Source organism: Grus americana, chromosome 3 (assembly GCF_028858705.1).
Source record: "Grus americana isolate bGruAme1 chromosome 3, bGruAme1.mat, whole genome shotgun sequence".
In the NCBI taxonomy this organism is placed as follows: domain Eukaryota; kingdom Metazoa; phylum Chordata; class Aves; order Gruiformes; family Gruidae; genus Grus; species Grus americana.
Window position 1 is genome coordinate 66,592,406 of NC_072854.1, and position 24,079 is coordinate 66,616,484.

Genomic DNA, 24,079 nt, shown 5'->3' on the forward strand with positions numbered 1-24,079 from the left:
CCTCACAGAATAGAGGTTTCATCAGTGTTTCTAACTCACTCTCAGCTCCTTAAGGAGACAGTCCTGCAGAAGTGCAGAGTACCATTATTTAGATTTGATTGCCTTTAAAAAATTTAATCCTCTCTATTTCTTGGGGGTTTTTTGCCACGTAGGAACAATTATGGGTGCAAAATCAGCGTCTCTGCCTGGAAGCTAGTCTCAGGCTCCTGCCTCACACATACATGTACATACATATTCCTACATCTTCCACAATACATACCACGAGTCTGTGAACAGGTCAGTAGGACACAAGCCAAGCAATGCACATTTAAATCAGAATGCAGAACAAACAAGCAACAAAAAAAATCTAAGATCAAAACTCTTTCCTAAGAACCTCATTTCTTCCCGGTCACACAGTCTGGGTGCGACATGTAAGAAACGACTTTCTGAGGCACTGCGGTGTCTTCTGAATCACTGCCATTACCCGAGAAAACCCCAGGAAGTGGTTTGGATGAGAAGCTGGACCGGACTTGAGTAGGTATCAGCTGATGTCAGAGTACACACAGCACAAAGCCCTAACAATACGGACATTGTGAAACCAGGAATAACCTTTTCTTATCTCCTGCAGTTTGGGAAATCATTTCTAACCCGGTGACTACAGAGCTTAGGAACAAGTCAAACAGTTAATTATTCACTGCGCGCTTCATAATTAATCTCCGTTTCAGGCCAAATCTTTGTATGCCCATAATAACACGAAGATCTCCACTGAGGGAAACAACAGCATGAGCTTTTGGACCTCCTTCTGCAAAGCAATTTGTTTTTCCATAAACAGTTACTATTAAGCAAGGACAAAGCAACAAACCAGACAGCCATCTGTGTAAACCAATTTCAAAGGATGGTGACCTCATAAAATTTTTCAAACTAACACTCTCCATTTAACTTCTGCCGCCCTGTCCTGCCCCAGCAGATTCTGGGTTCGAGCAGGTCCTCGGGCGAGCACGGTGCTTCCCCTTTAGGGAAAGCTGGGACTTTAAAGCCACAACAGTTTCAAACCTGTGAAAAGAGCAGGTCAATGAAAATACCTCAGCATACAGGAAAGCAGGACAACCTAACCGGCAGCCCACGCACCCCAGAAGGTGTTAGCACGAAGGTCTGTGCTACGTTTGCCAGCTGAGCTTCCTAGAGGTATGAGGTGAAGCGAGCACAAAGGTTCAGGCCGCTGACAATAACACAGTCCCTGCTGAAGTGTGTTCTCTCTTATGACCCAGAGAGAAGCCAGCGCAAGCACTGATTGCAACCACGTTGGAAAGGAAGACAAAACTGAGAGCCTTAGAGCAAAACTCACAAATCCACACCTAGCGCAGCTATCCTTTACACCCCCGAGCTGACCACAGCATCCACAGAGCCTTCTGCCTCTTTAGACTTGAATCCAATGAAGCTTTGGGTAAAACATGCAAAATAAAATACCAAGTACAACACCTACAAAGAGGTGCAAGTAATAAACACTCAAGGCCATGTCTTGCACCAGGCCACTTGCAGAACTGCCCTTTATGTCATTTACCGAAGTGAGTCAGAGCCACACAAGAGATGTTGGTGATACCAGATCATTGGTAGCACAACAAAAGAAACTACAAAAATCCATTTACAAAGGCATGTAGAGTACAAATATTTCAGTATCAAAGAAGGTAATTGGAAGAAATGTAGGTTCTTTTCCCATTTCCAAGCATCAGAACAACATAACAGTATATTAAATTTATTTAAGTGGCGGAAAGAGATGGGATTTCTAATCCATGTAATGCAAACATGGTAGAAATCACCTCCCACAACACCCAGGCTTGTTATGTTGACTCTTCTTCTCTTTAGCCTGCATTTTCAAACACTCATTACTTTACTGTTCCCCTTCTGCAACGCCTGATATTTGTGTGCCTGACAGTCGTGTTTGCTTTAAAATAATGGTTGTGAGGTGAAGGTAGCTTGCCCTTCTGACCCAACGCGCAATTGTACAAGTGTTTGTGCAGCAATAACCCATCGTACACATAAAGTGACATTTCTCTAATTGGCATTTGCTGAACGCAAGGGCACCCTCTGCAAACGCAGTGGCTTTTTTATTGGCAACCTCTTTAATTATCTCACTCTTCCTAACACAGAATCTCCTTTCTATCATTAGAGAAGAACAAACCGCTCCTCACCACAGCCACAGTAATACTATGTACTTCATATTACATATCAGTGAATGCTATTAAAGATTAGCCTTAAAAGACAGAGTAGTATTAACAGCTGCCCTGGGAATTCGTTACAGAAAAGGGAACAATTCTGACCTTTGAGTCCATGTTTCAGTGCCTTTTCAATACACTTCAGAACAAAAGTTCAAGCTGCGTCTCATTTCAGTTTGTCAGATCTTGTTGCGTGTAAAAGTGAGGAAAGAAATTCAAGAGATGCCGGGCTGGCACTGCTTCCCCTTGCCTTCAGTTCTGCTGTGTCAACTGATGCTGGCACATGCAGCATTATTTCTCCGCTTCCTTTGGTTTTGTCTTTCCTTGGTCACTGCTTTGAGTTCCTACCCAGCCATCTCCAACAGCTCTCCTGTTGGCTGTCACGTTATGTAAAAACTCAAAAATGGCTTAGGAAACATTTAAATCTGTGCTATCTTGGCAAGCGGTTAATCCTTGAAGCAAACGCTACTTACACAATGGAGTGCCTGCGCTTCCTCGCCCGCCGCGGAGATGTCTGCCTCATCTTGTGAGGCTGGAAGGAATGCACAATGCTTTGTTACATACCTCTGACTTTCTGTTTCTACTATATAAGCATCTTGTTATCAATTTTTATAGGGAGGGAAAATGTGAAAGGAAATTCCTGGAAGAGATTACAATTGTCAAACAAGCTTTTGATATCTTTGAAACAGCTGAAGCATTAATTTTTTGGCGGCACTGTCAAAAGTCTTTGAGGGCTTCCTGGCTGCAGTGGAAGAAACAGTACATTTAGTTCAACTACAAGCTGTACTTTTTAAAAAATCCATATGAAAACAGACTCATTATTCATTTTTCTGTTAATACATGGTTTTGCCCTGCAGTTTCAATGATATTTTTTGTAAGACCTTGCAGTCTCAAGAAAGAACTGCAACTTAGAGCTAATGCTTTAGTAAACTCTTGTTTATATTATAGTCAAACCAGAACAAACAAAATACAGCTACAAATGACATTTTTATAGGAAGTCAAGAAAAAGATTCATGTGTCTGAATATTTTAGTTACAGTATGGTAGGCATGATTATTATTTCCTGTAAAGCCAAAGTGTAACTTTAAAGAACTGGAAGAAGGCTACTCTGGGAATAGAGCATGGATATGACTCGGGCCTCTAAAGAGTAGCTAGATATAAATACCATACAATCTTAATGCAAAACTCCCATCAAGTATTCTGGGAATTTTGCAGTGGAGCAACAGCAAGATATGGCCATGAAAAATCTGTTTCGAGTCTTCAATGTACCACCATGTCGGATTTCTGCAAATGCCTCCCTTTGTGGTAAAAAGAGACAAAAACTTTCAGCAGAAGGTTTGCAGTGAGACGGGCAAGAAAATTACCTTTTTTAAAAGCGATCATAGAATCCCAGAAATTAGATCAACAAGGAAATGGCCAAAGTCTATTAGATCATCTTGTATACCCAAATAAGAAAGTCTATGTAGTATATTTTAAAATGTTTTGTCCAGGTCACTTTTGAGTTACTCACATTCATCAGCTCTTCTGGTTTCCATCAGGAGAACAGACCTTCACCGTAATGATTATTTTCCTGGTAATTAACCTAACACTCCTTTTGCTCTTTTGCACCATTTTACTCCTTTACACCTCTTTGAGACTACTGTTCCCTTCTAGGTGATCTTGGCTCTGATACTTTTACCACTGTGACATATTTAAGAGCAATCAAGTTAGAAAATGCTAAACTAAAAAGAGCAACTGATCTTCTGATGTGTGGCCTTGCTCCCTCTGTAACCAGCAGCAAGGTTCTAGTGAAACTGAACTCATGGTCAAGAGTCAAGAGCATGAAAAAGGACCACCATTCGCGTTGAAAGACAGGCTGTATTTCATCAGCATGTGACCCTGAGCTTTACAGAGGATGGAGAACTTCTAGCAAAGCCACCCCAAAGGTTCCTATTCTCTTTACTCAATGTGATGCTCCATGATTTGGTTACACTAAGAAAATTTGGTTACTATTACTTCTCCCTGCATGTTAGTGAAAGAGGGTTTAAAGAGTTTTGTGTCTCCTAGTGGTCATAACCCTATTTCTTTCTCAATCCCAAATTTCAGGCTTCCTGATTAGGACTACTGGCTGGCCTTTGTATACGGAAATGGAATTCCCTGGAGGGGGGGGAAGGAGTTTCATACTGCAGATTGATATCCTTCCTCCCAAGAAAGGGAAAGCAGATGTCAGGACCTCACGGACTAATTTTTTGTATCTGAACAAAGATGGTCACAAGCAGCATGCAGAGCAATGCCATTTCAGAAATGAACATTCATTTCACTGGCTAAAAGTATAAATAAGTGTACAGGAAGGAAAGCTGCAGAGAATCCATCCTTGAGCATGCTGGAATAAGTTCGTGCAAACAAAATGACTACCTGATAAAGAAATTTATTTTTTAACTTAGTTGCTATTATTTCTAACTAGCAGGGCAGCAGCTGGCAATTGTGCTTGACAAAAAGGAAGGCTGGATGAGTTTCTGGAAAACTCCTCAAAGCTAAAGGCCTGTCTCCAAAGGGACAAAGTCATGACATGAAACTACAAACACTTGGCAAACTCCTCAGCAATCTTGAATTAGTGCCTTGTACTGCACTCATGTTATTGCAGTATCATGTAAATCCTTCATGACAGTGATATTTTTTGAAGTACCGCTGTACAGTGAGGTGTCCTGACATTGGCAAGGATCCTGGGGATGTCCGTGTGCGGCATTTCTTTCTCGCCTCCTTTATGCCGAGTTTCCAAGCCAATCTGAACGCCCTGCGAAGGGCTAGGATCTGCCTCACAAAGATTTTAACCTGGGTTGGGAGGGAGCTTCTTCCCTCGCTGTCTCCCTGGGATATGGGACCTCTTTACCCAGGATAACCCTGTCCCTCACTCGCTCCTGTCTCAGGATTCATATAACATTTAGCATCTGAAAACAGGAGGCTGGTGGGGAGCGCTGGTGGCTGCGAGCAGATGGACGGAGACTGCGCTGAGTCACTGGCAGCACACCACTTGTTGAGCTGTTTGAGGTCCTGCAGGAAAAATGCTCACTTTGTGGCACTAAAGAGAAATCCTGCCAAGAGCAAAAATCCCTGCAGGAATTACTGTGCTGTGTATCTGCAGGAAACAAAATAGAAGATGAAGAAAAGACTTTGCCGCAGTTTACAGGAGTTGCTGCCGGGCTACTGACATAAAGGAGGTACCTTCCCACCTGCCACAGTACACAGGCTTCACCTGCAGAATCGTCCTTCTCTCTTCTGCCCCACATGCAAACAAACGGGTGGATTCCTTTCAAACTAACTCGGCGCCAGGGTAGCATTTACAAATCTGTTAACTTACTGACGGCCCGGTCCTGGATCTCCAACAATCTTTCGAAAGTCGGTGGCCGCGTGCAGGAAGGACTGAGTGGATGAGCAAAGGTTTCAGGACCAAGGTCATCAGGCACAGAGCGTGCAGGAAGAGCTGAAGTGTTACCTGACTCCTTTCATTCACATTATGGTACACAGTAACATCAAAAAGATGGAAGGCTCTTCATTTATCTTATCAGTTGGATTAAAAAAAATGAAATATCACAAAAATTAAGTACCAATACCTTTTTTCACTTTTCCAACTTTTCTTTATGCTGTATTTTCCTTATATTATTTCACTGCATTGCTTTTCTTTCTCTTTGCTCTTTATTACTCCACTCACTACAAACACCAACACTGTTTATGAGTAATTCCTTATTTTTCCCTGCAGCAAAGTAGTGTCTAAATGAGGCAATGGCTAACCTGTATTTCCTCCACGACACCAGCAGAAAAAAACCCCCAAAACAAACCAATTAAACTATCCCAGGCCTTCCTCACACAAGCTCACCAAAATTGGAGTTTCCTAGTATTTAGGAACTGGTTCAACAATTTCAATGGGACTTTACGGAAACACAAAGATCACCCTGATAGATCAAATATTTATGACTGTAATAAGATGATTTTGAACTAACACAATCAAAAGATACCGTGTGCCCTGAAGTAGTAAAATCACTACTTCGCCTCATGTTTCAGAACACTTTTACAACATATAGCCAGCTCACAGTAGCAACATATCTCACTTGCGTTAATGACTTTGTTAATGACCGAGCACCACTGCCTGCTCCATACAGTCACTCTTCAAACAAAACAGTGCTGTCAGAAGGGAGGGCCATGGGCCAGCTTTGTATGGCCTTTTCTGTTCTTGCCATCCCCGGGCACCTCTCTATGCTCAAGAGCATTTAAGCACTGAGAGTACTTTGTCAAAACAATACAAAACTATAAAAATACCAATTCATTGTTATGACCCTCAACAAATATCCAACACTACAGCAGCTGCACAGAGCGTGCAGTCATGGATTTAACAGGTAGAAATGAATTGTATTTAATCTTTTACTTTGGCTGATGCATTAAAAGAAATTCATAAATGAAGCCCCTGATATTTCCGTGTCAGATTCAGCTTCCGTTTTCGCCTCCCAAGTATGGTAATTACAACCCTGTGCCCACTGGGAACCAGTTGCTCACCAACACGCTTCAGCGGGGGAAGTCCCTTGCTCACGACACCTCATTATTTTAACTACCAAGATGAAATATCTGGTTAGCTGTTGTCCAGGCTAACCAACAAGATTTTAAAGGTAGCCACTGAATAGATGAAGGCTTTTCTGGAAAAACAAGGCTTTCGCCACCGCAGTCACCATTCCTCGATCCAAGCTGGGCAAGCAGAACTTGGTGCCTGCACTTAGTCACTGAAGTCAACAGGGTGCAGGCATATGGACCCAGGCATCCACCTGGCATGACTTCACTGCAGGGTCAGCACCTAAATTAGTTTGTCCCCGGCACGACTCCTCTGTCACAGCACGCAGGGAGGTACCTACGCTGCCACTTGTCAGTTTGGACTTCATCCCTCTGCCTTGCAGACAGCCCCAGTGCCAAGCACCAGGAATCAGCAGGCAACATGCTAATGCTTTTTCCTAGCAAACGATGGCCCTTTCTGAAATGTTTTGAAGGCCTGCAGAGTCTTTCTGGAAACTTCATTATACTGAGCTTTCACAAAAATTTTGTAAATAAAAGCTACCCTGAAATACTATTACTACTCTAAAATACAATCCCCCTAAAAATGAGGGAAAAGGAGGTCAGTATTAGCCAAAAGATGTTAATGGGCATAATGATTCCTAGAAAGCTGTAGCAAATCATACATATAGCAACATCAACCAGTTAGCAAGCTTTACATTTTCTAAGCACGGTACCCTAGGAAACTTCACTGAATTTTAATGCAAATGACTCAAGATTCATCAAGCTTTTTGTGCTTAATCTTTTACGGATTTTGAATTATATAACCAGTTTGTCATGAACCACAGAGTCTTATTGAAGTGACTGCAAAAAAAAAAAAAGTATATAGAAACAAAGGAAGAGTATACTCATAAATCACAGTTCAATGAAAACCTTCTAATTCCCCCCTCTCCCTTGATCTTCCAAGCTCCTCTTCCTACTACTTCTGTCGAATGCAATTCCTAACCAGCACTCAGCTAGCCAGAGAGCAGATGAGGAAACTTGCTTCAGAGCCAGCACGTGTTGTACCAGGCACCTGTCTGCAAGGAGTGGAAAGGTATACATAACCTGCATCCCTCAGAGCAAGGGCATCCACACTACAACAGCACATGCATTGGTACCGAAGGCAGCTTTATGTAAGCACCGTGTCAACAAACGCGCAGACGTGGGTTAACTGGCTCCTGCAGGAAGCTTGGTTTCATTCATTAACTACGACCTCTGGGCTAGTACATGTGGAGGAGGAGACACACGGGCGAGTTAAAACGAAGCTCCTGTTTTCCCTCTGAGAGTTTGCAAGTCTCAAAATCCTGCACAAAACCCAATCTGCCATCACCTCCAGTGAAAAGCAATAGTAGGCGCTCAAATAAGTAAGAGTTGCATGAGAGTTTGCAAGCCATGTGGAGGGCCACCTGCCAACAGGAAGAAGTGGTGAGGAGGAATTTGGATCCAGCTGCTATCCTCCCCCAGCCAAACAATGCCGGGTGATAAACAGCATTAAGGACTTTTTTTAATCATCAATCACACCGAGATCATCCATGTCTGTCATTTTTACTCGCTGGTTGCCAGCAAAAGGGCTTGAAAGACTTCTGAGCTCGAGTTCACAGAGAGCCGATTTGTTTCCTATCACAGCTGTATCAAAGGGACTGAGCCCAGGAGAGACGGGAAGAACAGGGGGGAAAGAAGAAGAAATGACAAAAAGTGCCTTGCCGTAGGGCTGACTCAGGCTGCTCAATTCATCACAGGTAACACTCACAAAAATCTCGTAGCTGTCTTGCAGCCCCGTTTCGCACGTCAGCTTCTGGCAGAAAGGCAGAGCGGGAGAAAGGGGGTAACTCAGTAGCTGCAGTCCTTATTTTCGTAATAGGCAGCACTGAACTACCAGGAAATGAACTACGACTGCATGCTCGGTGACTGCATGTCACTGTGGCAGGTGCAACTTAACCTTAAAACCATGTAGCCTACTGCACCTTCAGATTTAGCCCAGACAGCACCTGGGTTAAGCACTCCAACAAATCCGCTCGCCGCTCACGGGCAGTAACAAAAAGGGTTAAGAAAACAACCAGGCTGCAGCTGAAAATTCCACAGCACTTCCCTCCACGGAGCTGCAAACGGCGTCTCCCTGGGATAAAACGGACCGACGAACTGCCCGAAAGATCAGCCAGTTAAACACATTGAGACGCCACTGCCACCAGCAGACACGTATTGCTAGAGAGCTCGGGAGAGTTAGCCTGAGCATCACGGTCGCTCGGCGGTCCTCCGGCGCGGCTGCTTCCCCGGCGTCGGGGGCAGCGTACCTTTCGGCTCCACGTCGGAGCCGGATTCACTGCCTTGCAGCCGAGGAACCCCCCTCTCCTTCCTCCCCGCCTCGGCCCCCGGTGAACACCCAGTATCTGGGTACTACCTGCGTGTATCAGCAGAGTCATCCCGTGTCTTCAGTCATTCAAGGAATTTAACAGCCTGGAAATTCCTGTTGTCCATTATTTGAGGTCACAGATAAAAGCTAAACAGCAGCCGTGACTCCCATCAATCATAAGTCACTCACTGATAGAGTGTATGGTAGGAGACCTACTGATGTAAGCTAGTCACCAGAGAAAATACCCACTGATGACGCATATCCAGGCACAAAAATAGTTACAGGGCCCCCAAAGGGATTATTCAACAGCCTACATTTAGATATTCTTACAAGAGACCCGCAGTCAATTTGCTGCTATTAGATGGCTGGGGAACGTTGAAGTTTAAGTTTCCTCAGCAGACATAACCACAAATAGCTGGTTTAAATAAGCTACTGCAATCACAAGCTGTTTTGTAAATTTTAACACTGCATTATAGGGATTAAGTCTAAACAGAACCACTGGCTATAAAATGCTGTATAGCCTTTGCTCTTACTATTTACCAGTTCCTTCCATATATTAGCCAGCAATGAAAAGAACAACTTAAAATTAATTCACAAACTAAGTCCCTCATGCTACCCAAGAGCAATGTTTGTTCTAAAAAAAAAAAAATCAATATATGCGAAGTGGGGTGGGATTTTGTGGTGACGCTTCAACGCTATCCGGATAGCATTGTAAAATAAATCTTTTTGCAAAATAAATCTTTGTAAAATACTTTTGGCTTAATTTTTACCCCTCTTTGGCATTTGCCTCTCTACTACTCAAAAACAAAAAAGACCTGAATAGTTAATCTTTCTTGCACAAATCAAAACCACATAAAGGTAAGTTATTGACAACATGCAAAACCAGGTACCTGCTTTGAGCAGGGGCTAGAAAGATGACCCCCGGAGATCCCTTCTAGCCTAAATTACTCTATGATTCTGTGCAACTGGATTTTTTGGCATTAATATCCAGTTAAAAACATAATTCTTTAAATTAACCAATCAACTGGTAATCCCACACTCCCGAGCCCTTCAACAGCTTCAGGATCCTTCTCATGCCCGCACAGCAACCAAACTTACTATGATATAACTGAGCCTACTAACACTGCCGATGGCGAAACACTGACTACCATTCTGGCAATATTAAAATCTTTTTTTTTTTTTAACTGATTTTAACATCCAAGCCCCCTTTTCAGAAGCAATTTTGGTGCTTAGGAGTCTAAAACTTAATGACTTTCTATTGCATATTTAAAATCTAAATATAGGAATGTATTTTATGACTCCAGTGCCTACTTCATTGACATACTTTTGGAAAGCATTACCTAGCCAAACAAACACTCAAGGATTTATAGTGTTTACTCTGTAAAGCAGGAGAAAGAAATGTTCCAGGCTACAAACTTCTACCTCACTTTCTTCATCTGTGATAACATTATTAAAAATAACACCAAAAATTATTTTTAGCACAACTGTTTCGTAAAGCCCTCGCATTTCTCTCATGCATATATATGCTGACAGTCCACATGGCCTAATTTAACAGCCCTAAGAAGAAATATTCATTGGTGCCCTCTAGCTGATTATCCTAACCAATTTGCTGCAGACACCTAGTACCAGTCTCTCTTTTCTCCTCCTGTCATTCCTGGGACTTTTGCTAGTGCCCACTCAGTGCAACATCCTGGAATAAAACAATTTGCTTCCTACAGAAGATGTGAGAGTCAAAACATTCAAATCCCCTAGTGCTATCAATTGTAGGAGCTCTTACAATAACACAAGCGTCACGAAAACCAGGAGAGGTGTAAATGTGTAAGATATACCACGTCACCAAGAACCTGTGAAGTAGCTAAATATACTTTTTAGCAAGTTTGCAAATTCCATGGGAAAATACAACCTGCAATGTCTCATGTGAAACACATGAAGCCTCTCACCCGTTCAGAAGTGGGTATTATAATCCGCCCCCTTCCTCAGGAGCCTTTAAACAGCTTATAAGCCATATATTATGTTTTGCCTCACACACTGGAATTCATGTAACGTCCGTCAGCGATGGATCAGGCAGTTTCACAACTCGCAGCCCGGGACCTCCCTTTTGCCATTGCGCAAACCTGAGCAAGTGGAGAGAGCTTGCCTCTTCTTTCACATCGACATCTGTCCAATGGACGCGCTCCCCGTTCCACCCGCCATGTTTCCCCCCCTCCCCCCCAGCCCCTCTCCGCAGAGGCTGCATCGGGTCCGGCTGAGGTACGCGGCCCCATCACCACACCGTTGCATAGCTGTGGTGGGGACGTGCCTGCAGCGCTGCTGCATCTTCAGAACTGAAAAAGGCGCGAGGCAGAGATGCTAACGCATACCCTGGGCACCGTCTCTGTTGTGTCAGATGAGGCAAACGAAATGATGTCCAAATCCCCAACAGGAGACTCCTCCAGCTGGAGGGAAATCTCCGCCTAGGAAGAGCTGCCCCAGGAGACACCGTGCCTGTGGTGGCCCCGGCACCAGGGGAGGAACAGGACAAGGAGCAGGGGGCCAGGACAGCTCTTTGGCAACTCCAACAGCGGGTGCAGCTGCTCTGAGTCACGCCAGCGGCCACCAGCCACTCGAAGGACGCGAGAGTGGGGAGGCTGTGTGGAAAGCAGGGTTAAAGCTCCGTTCTCTTCCTTCTTGCCCAGCTGCATGAGGCAAGAGGCTGGCCGGAGCTGGCTGTCTCTGTGCATTTAATTAAAGCCATAGAGATGTCCATAGCACCATATCAATCATTAATCAAAGTAAACGTAGAAGGGAGACCAGGATCTGAAGCTCAACATAAATACTGTGAGATTGACTAACTTTGGGGGCTGCATTCATAATTCTCAGAAGGCCTGTTTATACCTTGATTGGGAAGAAGAAAGCTGCAGCATACACTCTCCTATTTCTGTGTCTGAACAGCAGCTGTAAAGCAGTAACTGCTCAAAAGTTTGGGAAGCACCAGGCTGCTCCTGCAACATCCAGCTGTGCATGGAAAGTTAACGTCCCACGTGCCATTCGCCTGTTCAAACACAGAACGGGTTAATCACAGCAGCCAGGCATTTTGGAAGGGTCCTGGGGCTCCTTTTCTGTAGCACCTTATTACAACATTACAGCTAACGTTTCTTTCTCACACACGCCTCCCAAGAAAAGGACACCACAGACTGGGTCAATACTCATTAAGGGCACGCAATCCAAATCTCTACATCATTAAAAGACCGAGGGGTTGTTTGAACAAGGAATAGTGAAAACCTTTTGTTCATGTAAAACAGGCATTTTACTCCATTTGGAAAGCGAAATTTTTGGCATAGTTCACTTCTTTCTTTTTTAACAACCAGCTGTCGGTTCTGTCAGTCCTCATACAGGAGACCTAGCACAAGCCTGGTTTGTGCAATTACTTCTGGAAGCCAACAAACTTTTCAAAAGCCTGTTTTCCTGAAACATAAAGGAACCCAGCAAACCCTTGCACAGAATAGGTACAGAAGTGGGAATGTGACAGATGGGCGGTGAAGGTGACATCTATGGGGTAAAAGGAGATGTGGAAAAATGAGGCCCTGGCAGGAGCAGCTTTTGCTGTTCCCAGTAGTAAAAACGTATTGCTTTTCAATATAGAGAAAAAATAGTGAAAACAGGCAAACAAGAGAACAGGAATCATGACGGCAACTAAACATACCCATCTAAATAAGTATAAAAGAGTGCAGAGATGTCCTGTTGCAACAAAGCTTCGTGGTAGTTTTAAAATGCTGTATTTCAAGCTGATGAATTATCTCTTACTGACCCATGAGTATCCAATTAGGACTACACATTAATGCAGTGTAGGAATATTGTTTATGAAAAATAAAGAGACTATTAGCTTTCCAAACAGATAGTAAGAGAATCCCCCAAATTAGCAAATTATTTTTAAAAAGTTTCTACAACTTTTGAAACAAGGGACAATATTGGAAAAGATGTTTGGCTCACTGAGGATGGAATAGTATGAACCATTTAGTCACTGTGTCATACAACATTAGATAAACCAGGACACTGATGTCAGAAACATAAAAATAGTCATGCTATTCTCATTCTGCCTGCACATCAACCTCTTAGGGCTTTTCTCCCAATGCTAGCATTGGCAAAACCGGTAATATTGACTATAATTGAAAAGTAGAATTAAAATATTGTAGAAGTAGAGGCTTCTGAGACTACATAATGATTTTCCCCTATTTGGAAGGAGGAATCTGATAGTTCCCTTTGCATGCAAACACCCCTGAAGAAATCTAAGACGAGTAACAATGGAACGCGGTGGTGGGAGTTGTGCTCATTTTAGATATTTAACATGAAAATCAACATTTTTATTTTTGGAAATAAGTATACTTAAATTTCAAATTAGCACTACCTATTATATAGTCTAAACTGGTTACATTTGGTAGCATAGTAAACAGTAAATTGTAGGGTTTATGCCAAAGTTTTAAAGCAAATCCAACTATGAAACTCAGGAAAGTTGTTGTCTGAGCACCTGGAACCAGGTTTTGTTGAAATGAGAAACTAGTATTTTATAGCAATAGCCTTTTCTGGAGCTGCAGCAAAAGGATCTGGGGGTTCTTCATTTCACTGTACTCGGTTTAGGTCTATTAAATAACTAGCTTGTTTACAGTTGAGTAATTGTAAGTTGAGGAAAGTGTACTTTCCTATTCCAAGACATTAATTAAAATACTTTTCAGATCTGTTCTTTACCAAAATTCTTTAAAAGTACTTTTAGAATATGGTGATGAAAAATAATAGTAGTGTCAGTGATCTGTCCACATCTTATGTATGCCACTTGACTTGAAGGGACCAAATAAATTTAACCATCAACAGGTTTATTCTATATATTATTCTACAGTGACTGCATTGGGGGATAAGGGAAGAGAAACTGATGTCATCTATCTTGACTTCCAGTACCTAAAGGGGGCCTATGAGAAAGCTGGAGAGGGACTTTTTACAAGGGCATGTAGCGATAGGACAAGGGGTGATGGCCTTAAACTGAAGGAGGGTAGAGTTAGATTAGATATTAAGAAGAAATTCTTCTCTATGAGGGTGGTGAGGCACTGGAGCAGGTTGCCCAGAGAAGCTGTGGATGCCCCATCCCTGTCAGTGTTCAAGGCCAGGTTGGATGAGGCTTTGGGCAACCTGGTCTAGTGGAGGGTGTCCCTGCCCATGGCAGGGGGGTTGGAACTAGATGGTCTTTAAGGTCCCTTCCAACCCAAACCATTCTATGATTGTATGACTTGTGTAAGGTCTTTGACACAGTCTCACACAACATCCCTGTCTTTCAACGTTGGAGAGGTTCAGATTTGATAGATGGACTATTCAATGGATAAGGAATTGGCTGGATGGCTGCATCCAGAGAGTCGCAGTCAACGGCTCAATGTCCAAGTAGAGATCAGTATAAAATGGGATCCATATTGGGACTGATACTGCTCGATATCTTTATTAACTACATAGTGAGATTGAACGCACCCTCAGCAAGTTTGTGGATGATACCAAGTTGAGTGGTGCAGTTGATACACTTGAGGGAAGGGATGCCATCCCCAGGGACCCTGACAGGCTTGAGAAGAGGGCCAGTGTGAACCTCCTGAAATTCAACAAGGACAAGTGCAAGGTTCTGCACCTGGGTTGGAGCAATCCCCAGTATCAGTACAGACTAGGGGATGAATGGATTGAAAGCAGCTCTGCAGAGAAGGACTTGGGGATACTGGTAGATGAAAAATTGGATATGAGCTGGCAATTTGTGCTTGCAGCCCAGAAAGCCAACTGTATCCTGGGCTGCATCAAAAGAAACATGACTAGCAGGTTAAGGGAGTTGATTTTTCCCCTCTACTGTGCTCCTGTGAGACCCCACCTGGATAGCACATCCAGTTCTGGGGTCCTCAGAACAAGACAAACATGGGCCTGTTGGAGTGGGTCCAGAGGAGGGCCACAAAGATGATCAGAGGGCTGGAGCACCTCTCCTATGAGGAAAAGCTGAGAGAGTTGGGGTTGTTCAGCCTGGAGAAGAGGAAGCTCCAGGGAAACCTTATCGTGGCTTTTCAATATATAAAGGGGACTTATAAGATGGAGAGAGACTTTTTACCAAGGTCTGTAGGCAGAAGACAAAGGGCAACAGTTTTGAACTGAAAAAGGGTGGGTTTAGATTGGACATAAGGAAGAATTTTTTTACACTGAAGGTAGTGAGACACTGGAACAGGTTTCCCAGAGAAGCTGTGGTTGCCCCATCATTGGAAGCGTTCAAGGCCGGATTGGATGGGGCTCTGAGCAACCTGATCTAGTGAAAGATGTCCCTGCCCACAGCAGGGACGTTGAACGAGATGATCTTTAAAGGTCCCTCCCAACCCAAACCATTCTGTGATTCTACGATTCCAGTGCACAGTAACTAGGAGTACCTAGGAGATACTGTAAAACCTTTTATTTCTTTGCAAAAATAAAAACGACTGTAAACAAACTATTCTGAAATTACACTCATTTCAGTTTGTAGTTTGATTGCAAATCTGCACAAACAATCTTTGATCGTTCACAGGACGTGCCAATAAAACCCCAATTCTGAATTTATGCCCATTTCTAACTCCATCTGGAAAGGGAAACACAGAGAGTGACTTGGGGTCACCAGAAGTGGGGAGTGGAAAAGGGCACTATAGGAAACACCCCTGTTCTTCACCATCATCTTCTCAGTATCCATTCCTGATTACCATGATAATGTAACATAGTACTCAAGTGTGAACGACCTTGCACGTACAAGATATGATCGGCACGTTGAGGATGCAGTTTCATGCTCTGGCAAGGTCAGTCCAATGGCGAGCTGCCACCCAAGATGGGGAGATGCCACTTTGCTTCTTCCCTCCCAAAGCCAGCCATGTGCTCCTGCCAGCCCACGGGGAGTCAGTCCGAGGTGCTAACCCATCAGAAATCCCTGGCCACCTAACAGCTCGCTGCCCATCCAGCTGCCCAAACCAGCCCAGTGTGGGCTCAGGCAGGTGGCCACAGAGGACAGGTAGCAGGAGCAGCCCCTCTGGGATGTGAAACCACAGCCGGGACAGTGGGAAACCCTTCCTCAAACCCCAATCACCCGCTTGCTCCAAGTTTTGGCAGCGCTGTAGAGCCCTGGCTGCGGAGACAAAAACCAGCCTCTCAAAGTCGAGGGGTGTTTCAGATGTTGCTGCCCACGGCTTCAGCAAGGACCGTCGGGCAGCCCGCAGGGCCGTGGAGGAAGTGAGGGGGAGGATAGAGGAAGGTCCAAACCACCCCATGCAAAGGAGAGAGCCCCACCTCGGCTGCTGGCAGCCTGCCCGCTGCCCCCCCGCCGCCAGCACCCGCTGAAAGGGGAACTTGCCCTCGGAAGGTGAATTTAGCTCTGTGTTGATTTGCTTATTAGGCCCATCCATAACCAAATATGTCTGATGTTTCAAAACTGTCTATTTCTGATATTTTTCAAAACGTTTGTCCATTTTTTTCCTTCATGCCAAACTAAGTGGTTTCCTGAAAGAGGTGGCTTCTTTTCCTCTTGCAAGATTTTTTCTTATTACTCAACAATCAGGGAAACAAAGCAAGGACCAAACTCAGAATTCATTCTTCAAAAATCAAATTTATTGACAAAAGCACAATTACTAAATCACATTGCTTCACCTTTTCTTTTTTAAAAAAAAACAAACCACAGATAACAATATGAAATCCTGTGGAAACTCTCCAAGGATTTCTTCTCAAACGACAGCTTCTCTCATTAGTTATATTCAGATTCCTCTCTTCCTGAGACTTCCTCAAACCACCAGCTATAACTGTTATCTCTGGAATACGTTAAAGTAAGAAGAAAGCATTACCGTGCCTATTTGGCGTAAGAAGAGGGGGATTTCTCTCTTACAGGAATGCCTACTGAAATGCAATTTTGGGGGTTGCTCATGCTTACACAATCACAGATTTGACTCTTCTCTTACTGACATCTCCTTTTCTTATGAAAAGTTCAAAAGTTCAGTTAGCAACAATCTGATGCCTTAGCTTGCTGCACAAGCCTCTGCGTCAGTTAATCAAGGAACTAGACGACTGCAACGCATGGCAGTACATACAACACATTCGATATTATGAACTGTTGTTAATAAGCTTAAACAAAAATGCCAACATACACTTATTTACGATTTTAATTATTTATAGCATGCATAAGCGGCCTATCTGTAAGAAGTTAGACTTAATCTCTAACAGACTTCCTGCTGCTGCGCTGCCAGTCTCTCAGCGCAACTGTGGCCGTTCTTAATTAAATAAATAATTTACCCTGGAAGATTTCATTGAGTGCCAGCCACAAGCACCAGTGCTGGGTGAAAATAAATCACTGCCGGCATCGTGCCAGCACTCCTTCCTAGGATCTATGGAAAATGGTGATTTCCCTACAGCAAACATTTTGCATAACCATTCTGCAAAGTTTAATTGATCTCTGCCATAGCATGGTAGTAAACTCCCTCCATTTCTATGTATTTTAAGAGAGTACTTCATGTTCTGTTGATTTCATTCTCTCTATATTTGGTTGACTTTTTGCATCAGTTGTGCAGCTTCTTGTATAGAATCATCTGCCTCTTTTTTTTTTAAATTTAGGGTTAAAGTCCTCCTCATTATCACTTATTGTTATGTCGCTGACCCTAACGCATCTTTCAGACGGCATGTTACTGCTTTGAGTCTACAATCATCCCCTGCTTTGATTTCCACCATTCTCCTGTCGGCTTTACCAACCAAACTCAAGTTACTTCCTCCTCTACCAATGTACTCTTATCAGTACATGCAAAATGAGCTTTTAACATTTACTACACTATACTGCTATTTAGGTATTATCATAACCACAGAAAAAATGAGGAAAATTCCCACTTTGTGCTGTGATATCGATCTATTTTAAAATCCATTGCAAGATCCCACAATAAATATTATGGTGTGATTTCAATACCTGACAGTAGTGTAAACATCAGCAAATTTTCATGGGCAATCACAGGCATCTCAATTATCCGAATACTGTCTCAGTTATCAAAAGGGCAGCCTGACCCGTATGGTCAATGTCTTTTGATACACTAGTGATTTTAGAAAACCTACACAGAAAAAAGAAAGTCCTTGGGTGTTCCTTCATAGAAAATTTCTCCTTAATTTTTGCGTTCAAATTGAAAGATGTGAAGTGGTCACCCCCATGCAGGAGAGCTCAGAGGGTTTGGAGGTCGGGGCTCCCCACCACCTGCCACATGTCCCAGAGCCGAAAGGTGAGCTCCCAGTCTCCCTGCCAGCTCAGGGTTCAGTCGCTATTCCCCAGGCTTCCAAAAAATTCCTTTTTTCTTGCAAAGTTTGGTAACTGGCATGTAACGCTTCTGATGTCAAAACACACTGACGCGCCAAGAAAAAGCCAACCACCTTGATAGGGCTGCCCCACTGAGGAAGTAACAAGGGAAACACGTTCTTCTCTGCATACCATTTACCCTAAGGCACATAACCTCCCAAGCACCAGCAGTATTTCACAGCTCTCAAAACTCTGCTTGACCACCTACCACTTTTTGGCCAACTGGTTGACCCAGAAAAGCAGAAGAGAAACGATGGCCGCTGCAGGGAGGAAGCGTCGAGCACAGCTTGTGAACCGGCACACCTCCGCGCAGGAAGAAATTGCTCGCTGGGCACAAAGAGCGTTGGCTGCGGCTTGCCCTGGAACGAGCGATGCGATGGGGGTCGGACCACGGAGGTCACAAGAAGAAAGGAGAGGGAAGAAAGAGCACACCAAGGGAAAGAGTGTTCTACTTATACTGCAGTTAACTCCCCTAAATTTCATCCCTCCTCCTGGTTCCCCAGTTTCCAAAAATAACCTATACAAAGGCAAGAACTGCAGAGGCAGGGAGCCTTAAAAGAGCTGCAGTTGGAAAATACAAAAAGGTGGCAAGGGAATTGAAGAAAAAAAAGACACGTTCTTTTTGGAAAAGAACAATGACATCTTTTAGCGTGGAGGCACATCGGCAGGGATGTAGGTCGGTAGCTGGAACCAGCACCCGCGGGGTCTCAGGTCCTGGGGGCTGGTGCAGGCAGCTGCAGCAGCGGAGCAGCCAGAGGGGACGGGGGGCTGTTCAGCCTCTGCCCGGGGGGCTGGCGAAGCCTTGGGCTGGTCTTGGCTGCCCCTGTCCTCACGTGCTGCAGCTCAGCAAATGTTTAGGCAACCACACATTCCGTATGTCTGGTATCAGAAGATGCTTGACATTTTCCCTTAAAAGTAAAGGTGCCTTAATGTGAAAAACATCTCTTAATGACTAAGAAGAGAGTCAGCAGTGAGCATTTGCACCCAAAGAATTCAGTTCCTCCCACATCAAAGCAACCTCTTGGAAAACTGATTATAAATAAATTAACAAACAACTAGTGTGTCTATCAAAAATAATTGGTTTGCTGCTGGAAAAGAATTAGACTCTCAGTGCCTGAAACAAACACTGAGGGTTAAATCTGATTCCTAATGGCTGGACTGGACGCCAAGGTGAGGGAAGGGAAAAAACCTCCTCTTGTTGTGCAGAAATGGCTGCCTTGCTTGCACCGCATCTGTGGAAAGGGTGATTTTTGTCTAACATCTGAGAAGTAAATTCAGGTACAGATTGAGAGATTTGGGGTTACACAAACATCAGCCATTGTATTTCCACCCAGAACTGGCTTTGATTTCAGGTGATTCAGCCTTGTATTCCAGCACCCCAAAGCCACATTCAATTTCTTGCTTCTGTTTTTCAGCACTGATCAAAGTAAGCAAGTATCAGCACATCTCCGCATAACTACAGTGCGATACAGGAACGTCTCTGCTCACTCCACCAAAGGCGGCGAGACTGTGCTCACAGTCAAAAGGTCTGTTTTCACAAATGTTTCCTCCTTCTGTCTCGTCACCACTTGCTTTCTCTGTAGTCGGAAAAATTATTAAGGTCTCCAGGTGAGCTCAGGTCCCCCTGCTTTTACCATAAAAGCATTCATCTTTATCGTAAATACTACTACATACTGCAGAGTACTTCAGACACGACTGCCCAGGGAGGACCATTCCCCTTCTTGTACAACCAACCCACTATTTCAATGCACGTTTCTGCACCTCTGCAGACATTCACGTCTTCTCTCCTGGACAACAAATTTCACTAAAATTCAGTAATTACATTCTCACGAGTCTCAAAAATATTGGTAGCTGGCTCTGAGGAGGAAAGCCAGAGCGACGCCCTGAGCTCAGCCCTCGAGTGTTGCACGGCCACCCTGGCAGCGAGCAGGGGTGCGTAGCCCCCCCCCCCATCCTCCCCCCGGCAGAGACATAAAGGAGGTGGGTGAGGTGTTCTGGGGGGAAAGGGCCACGGGAGAACACACACCGGTACCGCTGCCCACAAAACAACCGATTGCAGCGAAAGGGTATTTCTCACCTTTCTGGTTTTGGAGGAAAGTTCAAGTATATCATGCAAGTACAGCCCAAGTGTTGAGGAAACAGGAAGCAGAAATGGCAGAAATGATTTGGAGGTTTGGGGCTTCGGGCAGGGCTTTAATCTCGTAATTCCTGTTTTCTTCTCTTTCATGCTTAAGTAACGATTTTCAAATGGCACAGCTAGCAGTGCCTGTGACTTATTCCACAGAAATCTTCTTCAGCCTCCTATCATGATGAAAGTCACCACAATCTCAGAAAACATCCCCTGGCAAGCGATGGCACGAAGCGGGCCAAGCCATGCCTCCTTCAGAGAAGCAGCAAAGCCGCCGAGCGAGAAGCATTTTTAGGAGCGAAGTTTAGGAAAGTGGGAAGGAGACAGCTTCACACAGCCTTAGCTGCTTCTCCCAGCGGAGCAGAGACTGAGAAGAAAAAACACCACAACCCTCTCATCTTCTCCAGCTTGCCACAAAAGAGGGGTGTATTTTTCAGCAGGATCTGGTGAGTCTGACACTGAACTTAGCTCAAGTGACATGAAATGTTAATGTTTAGGAACAAGGTAGGTGGAGAGGAGGAGGAAAGAAGACATTCGTTATTTGATGTAGAATTCATTCAAAAGCTTCTTTTCACAGCCAGAACTGAAATTTCCATTCAGCTGTTTATTTCTGGTAGCCTAGATAGCTTGAACCAGTGGAAGAAGAGGGATCTAGCGGGAGCCCTTATCCCTCCCTGCATGGCAACAGCCCTTCCTCAGATACCTTCAGAGAAAACCGGACACATGTTTCCGACTGCCAGTCTTCAAATGCAGGATGGGCAATTTTCCTCAGGGATATTCATACCTGGCTTCCAGTCAAGGTGCACAGAAGAGATCTGCCTCCAACCACTCTGGTGCCTGCAGCAGCCTCCTTATGTGGCCCTGCTGCTCCCCACTAGCCCCCGAAACCTCCACACGGAGAACGTCACAAGCTCTTGATGTTACAAACTCAGCAGCTACTATTTTAAAATGGCTGGACCAGTGTATGAAATTCATCTGGGTGTTTTCTGTATTTTTTCTGTTCATGTCAATCTGAAGTCTCCTCCCTCATCACTCTGATATCTTCTCCCACTTCATGTATTTTAATTTTCTTGCCTTTTTTTTTTTTTTTGGTCTACATTACATCTGAAAAACAACTTTTCCATCATAGGCACTAGAGCATCACCTCTTTCCTGTGTTGTGCCCTTCCCAGCCCCCTGTTGTTCCTCTGCTCGCCCTTCTGCCTTTGCTGTTTCCTCACTCTTCCTGTCCTTGATTTCTCTCCTCCTTTTCTTCTTTCTTTGATGTTCCTCTTAGTGCTTTCTCTTCATCCTTCCTACCAGGCTGAATGAGATGCTCCACTGGGAAGGTGCCTGCAAACACTAGCTAGCGTGTTTGGAGGGCTATGCCAGGCTGGGACACCTACACAGGAATCCTTCACCTCCCTTACTACGCTGCTGGCTGGAGCGATTCCTCCTCTTCGTTCAGGGTTGTATGCACAGTCCCTTTGTCAAATGTCAGGAAAACGAAGGTGCCACCTAATTTGGGAAGCATGTGCTAGTATTTCATGAGCCATTTCTGTTTTTTTGTTTTGGGGGGCTGTGCAGAAACTAGAAGTTGCAACAACAAAAACAGATTTGGGAGAACATCAAAGGCAGCATTAGCAAGTGGCTCAGGCTTACCAGTGCCGCTCTCGCTCAGAAAGTGGCTGTTTAAAAATGACACCTTCTTACTTCACAGTTCTGCTGCCTCGAGGGTGAAATCCACCCCTTTGTAGAATGCCAAGACAGGGTCATTTAATCATTTCAATTCTATTTATTCCCTTAGAAAAGATTTACCCATGTCTCCTGAACAGGGACAAATTTCCCCCAAGTAGAATCTCAAAGACAGGGTTCCCACTTCAATGAAAGCAAGCCTTATTTTTAAGGGAAAAAAAAAAAAAAATTCCTGTTGCTAGTCAAAAAAAAAAAGGGGGTACGGTACAGATAAGGGAGAGACAACTTCTATTTCTCCTGGCACAGCAAGAGAAGAGTGGTCGACCAACTTCCAACTGCAGAGCTGTATTCTCTCCCCAGTTACAGAGAGAAACCTCGCTGAAATCTATAAGCCAGATCCACTTATACGTTCTGGCTACTTTGCCTGTTTTAGCAATGCAAAGCAGCTGTAAATCCAGTTTCCCTTGCCAGTTTCTGTCAGCTTTACCATGCCAGATTAGCACTGCTGTTAGCCTCAGAAATGCTAACATCTGGAGGTTCCCCCACCACCCAGTCTGACTTTAAACCTTGGAAATCCGCAATTCATCCACCCATCAGCACAGCTGGCAGGACCAGCCTTAGGTAGCTCTTCACCCCGAGTAAAATGCATTTGTCACAGTCCCTGCTCCTACATTCATGCAGTCAACCGAGCAGATCAAACAAAATTCATGTAATGATCAGCTTTTGGTTATTCCCTGGCCCATTGCCCAGTTGCTCCGGAGGGTGACTCCTGACCCTGTCTGGGAGCAGGTGCCTTCCTAGTGCGGGTCTGCGAACCCAAGTTGGCTGGCAAAACAAAATACGCCGCTTCCTCACACTTTAATATTTCTTTGGATGTCAGGAAATGGAGCTCAGTCTCGTTTCCTGCTCCTCAGCCAGGGGAGGTGGGGGAAACTGGAGGTGGATGTAGAGAAAGGCAGAAAGAGGGCAGATCAAAAAGATGAAGGAAAAAAATAGTAATAAAAAACCCCAAACAACTGTTTCACTCTGCTCTGTAAAGCAGTACATCTTTGCTCTGTAAAGCAGTACATCTTGGAAAAAAAACCGCCCCCCCCTAAGTCTTTCTCTCCAGGGATATACAACAGTCTCGGGAATTAATAGCATTTTCTTGCAACATTAAAGTGCTGCTGCACTTAGTCTTACCAAAAAAAATACCAACAAACCAGCCTCTTCATTTGCTTTTTGCCTGAGAAAAACACATTTAAACAAGAATCAGAGAGAACGGGGGGGGGGGCAGCGGCGGGTATATTCATGTCAGTTATCATTTTCTAAGAACAAAGGCTTTACTTTAAATATAAATAAATAAACGGGAAACATTCAGCATATTTTATTTTTTCCCCACTCACTCCCAACCCCTCACTCTGAATGCATTAATACATACACCTTAAGCACAATCGGGCTCTTCGTGTTGCCATGGAACTGAAACCTTTGCCGTTTAGATGGTGATGTACGCCAGGAAGCATACTGTTCTTACACTTCCTATAACAGAAGCAAAATCACTGCATAGCATTAACTCCCTTAGTATTTAAGGCATTCGGTGTCTTTCTTGTCTGCTCGTCTTCACACAGAGTTTGCTTTTTCTATCTTGCCACATGCAAATGAAACACATTTGACATAGCTATTCTTGTCTTCGTGAGGTCAATAGCTTGCACACTGAGCACATTATAGAAGGTCCACAAGACTATGGACTTTCCCTTTTTACTAAGAGGCTGTTTGCAGGCATGCAGCAGCTGAGACAAGGGCTGGAGAAAGCATACATATATGAAATATATGTGCATACAGCAGAGTATTATATATCAAGGTAACATTTAAGCAGATTTTT

At 44.1% G+C, this 24,079-nt stretch overlaps 1 protein-coding gene across 7 annotated transcripts in view; it reads right to left on the reverse strand.

Moving 5' to 3' along the window:
• The window catches only part of HIVEP2 (HIVEP zinc finger 2), a 143,429-nt gene that overhangs the window by 78,035 nt on the left and 41,315 nt on the right, over positions 1 to 24,079 (reverse strand). Inside the window, exon 1 of one of the 7 annotated variants that reach the window (XM_054819516.1) lies at positions 9,144 to 9,170. The exons of the other annotated variants lie outside the window; for them this stretch is intronic. The gene's annotated coding sequence lies outside the window, so the exon portion shown is untranslated. Of the gene's footprint in view, positions 1 to 9,143; positions 9,171 to 24,079 lie in introns of those variants that run through there. 7 annotated transcript variants of the gene reach the window in all.